This window comes from Arachis ipaensis, chromosome B07 (assembly GCF_000816755.2).
Source record: "Arachis ipaensis cultivar K30076 chromosome B07, Araip1.1, whole genome shotgun sequence".
Lineage (NCBI taxonomy): Eukaryota > Viridiplantae > Streptophyta > Magnoliopsida > Fabales > Fabaceae > Arachis > Arachis ipaensis.
In genome coordinates, this window is record NC_029791.2 from 120,193,223 (window position 1) to 120,201,446 (window position 8,224).

General features: G+C 31.6%; 1 long non-coding RNA gene across 1 annotated transcript; it reads left to right on the plus strand.

The window, feature by feature from the left end:
* Positions 5,207 to 8,177, plus strand: LOC107606107. The gene is made up of 2 exons (XR_001612615.2): positions 5,207 to 5,521; positions 6,410 to 8,177. It is a non-coding gene; the product is annotated as an uncharacterized LOC107606107 (long non-coding RNA).

The window sequence follows — 8,224 nt, forward strand, 5'->3', positions numbered from 1 at the left end:
GCTTTTTCTGATTCTTACACTATTTATTATTGAATCTCATACACTATATTTGAGATGATGAAAAAAATTTTTAGGTTTTGAATGTTGATAATACATATATTTATTTTTTTATCTTTATACTAAGTCAACTTATTCTCTACTGTTATTATTTGAGATCTAGGGTCCATTTTATAACAGACATAAGTGAGTCGGTTTAGTGTATAACAAAAAATGAATACAAATAAGATTTTTCTTTTCAAAAATTTGCCAATTATTTTAAATAAATAAACCAATACTTAAAGTTTTGAGTTTATAATAACATTCCTAACTTCTAAAAAAATACCTCTAAAAGACCGTTACAGACATGTAATTATTAAAAAGAATTTTTAGTACTAAAATTATTAAGAAAGATTAATTTCTATAATATTTAAGAAGGACCAAATTTTTTTTATAAAGAGACAAATATATATCTTAATTATTTTTTATTTATTTTTCATAATCTTTATAAATATAATTTTTGTTCTTCCTAAAATTTTGATCATCTTTATAATTATTTATTTTTCTCATTTATGTGGATATGTTTCTTCAAAAAATTCACTGTTTTTGTGTCATAAGTTAATTTGTCCCATGCTATGTGTGTGATTTGAAATAGATCTCTGAGGATTTAAAGTGTAAACCAATTTTAATTTTAATTTAGTGAAAATTATTACTTTTGGTGTCAAATTCGGACTTACTGAGGCTTCCTTTTATTGATGATTAATATTTAGAATTAATCTTTACATACAAGTTATTTGTACTCATGCGCACACATTTTTATTGCGCCTCTTTTTTTTTCTCTTTCTTTTTCGTTATTTTTCTCTTTTGTTATCGTTGTCACCAACACCATTTCCTTCTTCTTTTCTCATTGAAATTTCTTCTTCTCCTTCCTTTTCCTCCTTCTCCTCCATCATCTTCATCATTATGATCATGATCATTATAATCATCGTCGTCTTCTTCTTATACGTATCGTCGTTATTGTCATCATTATCATTATCATCGTTATCGTTATCTCATATATTATCGTAGAATTTCTGATCCAAATTGATTTGGATGTATTTTTGTTAAAAATTCAGTCATTTTTATGTGTTGTTTTCAAACCGAATTTGTGTGTCGTAATTATTAAGTAATTTTTGTGTATTTCTGAGTTAATTGAGGTTTGTAGCAAAATTTCATTGTAAAAATTAAGAAATTTATGTGTTATTGTTAAGAAATTTCGGTGTATTTTTATTCTGATAAGTTTTGCATAATTCAAAACTCTTTCTCTTTCTCCTCCTCATCTTTTGCTACTTCTTCATCTTTTTCATTATAATCATCATATTATTTTTTTTCTTATTAATCTTTTTTTTCTTATTTTACCTTCTCAAGTTTCTTCTTGTTTTACTCTTTTAACAAGAATAAAAAATCAAATAAAAAAGAAGAAGAAGAAGGAGACATAATGCTATAAAATTACTTGGAAGAAGATGAATCTACATTCATTCAAGTAAAAGAAATAAAGAAATAAGAAAAAAAATACAACATTAAAAAAATATTTTTGTGCTTTTATAGCAAAATTTTGGTATAAAAACTAGAAATTTATGTGTTATTGTTAAGAAATTTTGGTGTATTTTTATTCTAATTTCAGAGTTAATTGAGGTACATTTTGAAAATAAGTTTAGACCAAAAGTGCACCTTATATGCACCGAATTTAAATCTAGAATGCACCAAAATTACTTAATGATAACCCTAAATGCACCAAAATTACTTAATGATAATCCTCTTAAAACCTTGTGTCACAATTAAAAAATTTTGGTGTCAAAATTGAGAAATTTCTGTGCAACGGTTAACAATTTTCGGTGTTATTTCCTGATAAATTCTGCATAACTCAAAACTCATTTTCCTCCTCCTTCTTCATCATTATCATCTTCTTTTTTTTCTTGTTCATTTTCTTCTTATTTTACTCTCTTAATAAGAAAAAAAATCAAATAAAGAAGAAAAAAACACATAATGTTACAAAATTACTAAGAAAATGATGAATCTACATTCTAAAAGAAAGAAAGAAATGAGAAAAAAAAGAAGAAGAAAAATGCAGCATTAAAAAATATTTTTTTGTATTTATAGCAAAATTTTAGTGTAAAAACTAAGACATTTATGTGTTATTGTTAAGAATTTCGGTGTATTTGTATTATGATAAGTTCTGCATAATTCAAAATTCCTCCTCCTCCTCCTTTATTGCTTCTTCTTATTCTTTTTTATTATCATCATTATCCTCTTCTTTCTTTTTTTCTTATTCATCTTTTCCTTCTTGTTTTGCCTTTTCAAGTTTCTTCTTGTTTTACTCTCTTAACAAGAATAAAAAAAATAAACAAAGAAGGAAAAAAATACATAATGCTACAAAATTACTTGGAAGAGGATGAACCTACATTCATTCAACTAAAAGAAAGAAAGAAATAAAGAAAAAAAGAAGAAGAAAAAATGCATTAAAAAATATTTTTGTGCATTTGTAGCAAAATTTCGGTATAAAAACTAAAAAAAATTATGTGTTACTGTTAAGAAATTTTGGTATATTTGTATTCTGATAAGTTCTACATAATTCAAAACTCTTCCTCCTCCTCCTCATCTTCTGCTACTTCTTCTTCTTCATTTTCTTATTTCATTTTCTCATAATTCTTTTTGGAAAAAAAATTAAACAATATATATATAATATATAATGTTACAAAATTAATAGAAAGATAAGGAGGAAAAAATACAGCAGCAATAAAAAGAATGACGAAGAGGATGAAACATGCAAAGAAGAAGAAGAAGGAATGCGGAAAAAAAAGGAGGAGGAATGCAAAGAAGAAGGAGGAGGAGGAACGTGGAATACAAACATTGGAAGAGGACCGCGAAAAAGAAGAAGAAGAAACACGAAGAAGAACGACGTGATTTCACACACGCGTTATGCAAGTAGATTTTATTGGGTTAAAATTAACTTGTTTGAACTTATTTGCCAAAAAGACTTGTATGCATAGCAGCCAAGACGGTAATAAAATTATGGGATAAGTACGATTTTGGTCTCTAAGGTAGGGGTTAAAAATTTTTTTCGTTCCTGATCTTTTTTTGCTTACAAAATCGTCCCTAAGGTTTAACTTAGTTTTAAAATCGTCTTTTTTACCAAAATTTTAATTTTTATTACCAAATTAACCATAACTAAAAGAAATATATTTAAAAAAAAAAACGGGTTAAAGGGAAAGGGGGAAGGGGATCACACTGTGGGGAGGGGGTGTTCAGGAAAGAAGAGTGGAAAGAAAAGGTGGGGAAGGGAAGGGGAAGGGAATCCGCCGCCAGCCCTCAAGAGTGTCGTCATCCCTCGAGATTTGCACCGCCGCAGTGCCTCCCTTGTGATTCGCAGCGCCACCGACCACCGCAAAGTCGTTCTCATTGCGATTCGCAGTGCCGCCAACCACCATAGCGCCCTCCTCGTTGCGATTTGCATCCCGCCTCCACCGCATCGCCGTTTTTGTCGCAATTCGCAGCGTCGACACCACTGCCGCAGCCCTTTCCACGTGATCCGCCGCCACCACCGCAGCTCTCCTCCCCTCGCGATTCGCAGTTCACCGCCGCAGCCCCTCCTCCGCCACCACCTCTGCAGCCCTTCCCCTCGCGATTCGCAGATCACCTGCTCTCCCTCGAGGTCCCTGCAGTGCTGTTTCAGTTTTTTATTCTTTTTTTCTTTAATTTTTTAGATTTAAAGGAAGGTGTTTTACTTTTGTTTATTCCATTGTTGTTGTTGTTGATGATGTTTCTGGTTGCTTCTGTTTATTCCTTTTTGTTCTATTGTTGTTGTTGATGCTTCTGGTTGCTTCTACTTCTATTTCTTTTGTTGGAGAAGAAGGCAAGACTCTGTTTTATAGCTTTCTGTTTCTTCTGGTCCTCAATGTGTATTGCTTTGTTTATCTTCTGGTTGCCTTGTTTATCTGCTTTCATTATTCATGTATATTGCTTCTGCTTCTACTTCTTGTCTTGTTTATCTGCTTTTGGTTGTTTCTGGTTCTGCTTTTGTGATGGAGAAAAAAAAAAGAAGAATAGAAAATGAGAATTTTGGGGAAGAAGGAGAAGGGTATTTTGGTCGAAATGACGATTTTAAAATCAAGCTAAATCTTAAGGACGATTTTGTAAGTAAAAAAATTAGGGACGAAAAAATTTTTTAACCCCTATCTTAAAGACCAAAATCGTATTTAACCCCAAAATTATAATCAGATTAAGTGGTGTTATTAAACTAAAAAATTTGAGTAATATTGAATATTTTAATTAACAATTCTAATCTGGTTAATGTGTAGAATGAGAACCTATCAAAATATAAACATCAATTGGTAGTTATAGTAACAATTTCTTGACAAGAATTAATATCTCGAACTGGTTTGATTAGGTTAAGAAGTTATTGGAAATATTATTGATTAAAAGTTTAGGATAAAGTCAATACATAACTATTGATTAAAAGGGATAGAGGCTCTTTAATAGTCAACAACGTGAACTTATTTCATAATCACTTGACTGCCACTTAGAGGCAAAATCAAATTACTAGAGAAAGATTCTTGAAATCATAATCCCTTGTTTCAAGATACAAATTTTTAGATAAATTCATTGCTATTGTTTTAGATTTTCATCAAATTTTTAATTAAAATTGACATAATAAGATGAATTAATGTTTTTAATTTTTATAATACAGACTTGTTACAAAATTGTTTTTCAAGTAGACAAATCCAAAATTAAAAACTACATTTCTTCTCTTTCACTCAAATAATGTTTGGCCGCCTTAGAATTAATTAAGTCTTACTAATGGAGAAAGGTATCATTGTTTTGATATTCAGTTATTTAATTTAATTTTACAGCGCCAAGGTGGAAGAATGTTGTGCTTTTGAAGAGACCAGAAAAAAAAATGCAAGATTAAATTTAAAATATAATATTTCTACCATATGTCAAATCTAATTTTATGTCTTAGTATCCCTATTTCAATTTCTATTTCTTATAAGCCAATGAGTAATAGCTTAAATGGCATAGTCTCCCAATACTCAATTAAAAGGTTGCGGATTCGAGTATCGTATCTTTGGTAAAAAAAATAAAATTTCCATTCCTTATAAATATGCGCGGATTACTTTTTCCATAAAAAAATTTGTGAAAAGAACCTTATATGGTAGATATAACGTTAATTTTATTTAAGATAGTTTTGTGAGGGTCCTAAAGACCTAAATAGTAAATACCAGTAAAATATTAAGTTGAGGTTTAAGTGTGGTGATGCTCTTGTGCACCCGTAGCTTCTGAAAATGAGAAAGTAATCCTGTTCCCATTTTTCCTTTATCACAAACCCAAAACCCTAATTCCTCTGAAACAAAACCGAAACTTTTCCCCCTACTGAATGCTTTAATCGGCCGGGTCGGGTCGGACTATTGTGCATTTTCGAACTAGCCCGTGTGAATGTTCCGATCGAACATGGAGAAGGAGAAGTGGTTTCAATTTAGGGGAACAAGTAAATACTCTGATTTTGAGGGTATGCTATGACCAATATTATTAGGTTCTAGTTTGACTTGCGCAAATTCTTCTAATGTTGGGTGCAATCACTTTCACAAGCTTACTATTTTCAACAGTATTGTGAATTTTGATAATTCCTCGCGCTTTTATGAGATGATTGCAGCTTTGATTTAGTTTTCTTCCACTCATTATCATTTCTGTATCTATCATTAATATTAGCCTTTATTTTTCAACGCCTCTATCACTGATTAAAAGTAAAGCATGGTTAAGAAGCATTCAATTTTATTATGGTCAAATATTTAACAAGTAAAATGAGCATACAGTTTTATTTTGTTATGGTCAAACTCATGACAGATGATTGTGAATCCCATTGACCACCAATCTGCATCTTTTTTCTTGTGGTCTGAAGTTGCAACTAGTTTTGAAGCTACCACAAAGGCAGCAATGTGATTGTTCTTATTAGGACCTCCTAGTAATATGAATTCAAGTTCTGATATGTGCCGCCCAAATCGTGGTGTTGGTATAGTTTATTGAATCTGTTGTTGATTATTGGAATTTTCATGTCTGGATTATTGTCTTATTGGTTTTTGGTTATGAATGGTGGTGGAAAAGGGATATTGGTGGTGGTAGATGGAAAATCAGGGGTGGTGGTGAGGGTAGATGGTGAGGGTATTACAAACTTTTTAAAATTTTGTGTGTCTTGTGCATTTGTTTTGCCAAACGTAGACATTAATATTCTGTGTCAATCTTTTTGTGTCTATGTCTCACAAGATACACTAACCAAACGGAGCCAAAGGGAATTGATGCAAAGAAAGCATATATTTGTATTTTCTCATGGTTATAGCATACCCCTATAGATTTTATTTTTGAACTTGTTCTAAGGTCTCTTCATTTCATCAATATTCAGGTACTCCTTCTACAATGACATGAACGGGCTGCTTAAAAGATGATTGAGATAATAGTGACTCTTTCAACGGAGTGGGATGCCCAGGAGCATTTTACAAGAAGGAAGATATGATGGTTCAATGATTTTGACTGAGTCTTACAACTCCAAGTCTCCAAGCTCAGAAATCAGACTGAGGCATTTAGAGAAAATTTTTTCTTTTGAAGTTGTGAAAATGGCAGCCTCCAATTCATCCATGACACATCATTGTACTACCTCTCGGCCTATCAACTAATTATTTAATTTTGCATCTCAATCCCTCAGTTTCTCAATTTTATCCTTGCTCATCTTTATGAAGCTTGCTTCTGTAAATTACACATGCAAATGTAAGTCAAATGGTACCATAGCTACACATCACACTTGCCAACCAACCCTCTTACTTTTGTCTTTGAGATTGTCAAATTATTCAACCATTATTTTTTGCAGCTATATGTGTTCACAAAGTGTCAATTGTTCACTAATTTCCTCTGTTTATTTTAAGTATTGCATGAGATTAGGTTATCTAAATTTTCTCCAACCTGTTCCTATTTGCCAAGCATAATGATACATGTGTTATTTTGAAAGCCATAGGAATTAAATGTGAGTACCACTATCCTATTTTACCAACCAAGGTTTAATAGATTTACTATGGTTAAAGGTACATTGACAATTGTAACTTTTAATTAATGGCTGTTGCAGCCAAGGCATTGCTTTATGGGAGGGTGGCTGGTTCTGAGCACCATTTCTGCTACTGTGTCATGAAGCATGCTGTATTATATAGCCAATATAATTAGTCCTGGTTTCTTCTTTTGTCTGTTTGCTTGCACTTTGGGCATTATTTTATTGTCTGGTTTTAAAGCATCACTCATATTGGAACCCTTATAAGGAGGCAAGGCATGAATTTCCGGCAAGGGACAAAAAGCATGAGATACGGTTAGAAATGGGAAAGTGACCTCTGAAATTTTAGTGTCATATATTAAACATCCCAATGCCCCCAAAAAGGGGAAGTTGAAGAATTTTGAAACAGAACAAAATTCAGAGAGAGATAGAGAGAGACTTGTCAGTGATATGGGAGAGAATGTGGTGAGAATTTTTCATCATCATCATCATCTCCATTGTTGCTTTCAATATCAGACAAAAGCTTCCAAAGAGCAAAAGAAACTACCTTTGACATTAAAGCCAATTCAGGAATCTCAGAAGTGCCATCCTCAATCTTAAGCCTCCCTTTCCATTTATTCTTCTTTCAGGACTATGATTAGTCATTTTCTAAGCACTCTTCCATATTCATTTCAATGTTTAAAACTTTCAAAAATAAAATAAGATTAAAGGAAAAAAAAAAAAAGAAAAAGAATTTAAAATTAACCTGACACTGTTTAGCCATTAGTATTTTACCTTCTTTTGTGGAATATAGTGGGGTTCTTTTTAACCTTTGTTTTCTCTTTTTACTATTATAGTTACTCACTTAACAGTTACACATTTGTCTCTTTCTTCTCCCATGACAGTAATTGGAGAAGAAACCCAAGTTTTGAAAAGAAATTTATCTCATGCAAGAATGTAATCATTGAATCAACCCTATTGTCGATGTTCCTTTCAATCAAACGAACTAATCCACCCAGAAGCACATTGAACTTGAGAATCTTCTTCTCCACAGGTCTCTGCCAGAAGGAAAGACCTTAGCAGAACAATAGCTATAGAAGACTAGCACCAAAAGTTTCAAGTTTTAACTACCATAACTGTAACTTGAAAAAAAAAATCAAAATAAATAAGAGAAACTGAGAAAGAAAGAGAAAAAAGGATTTT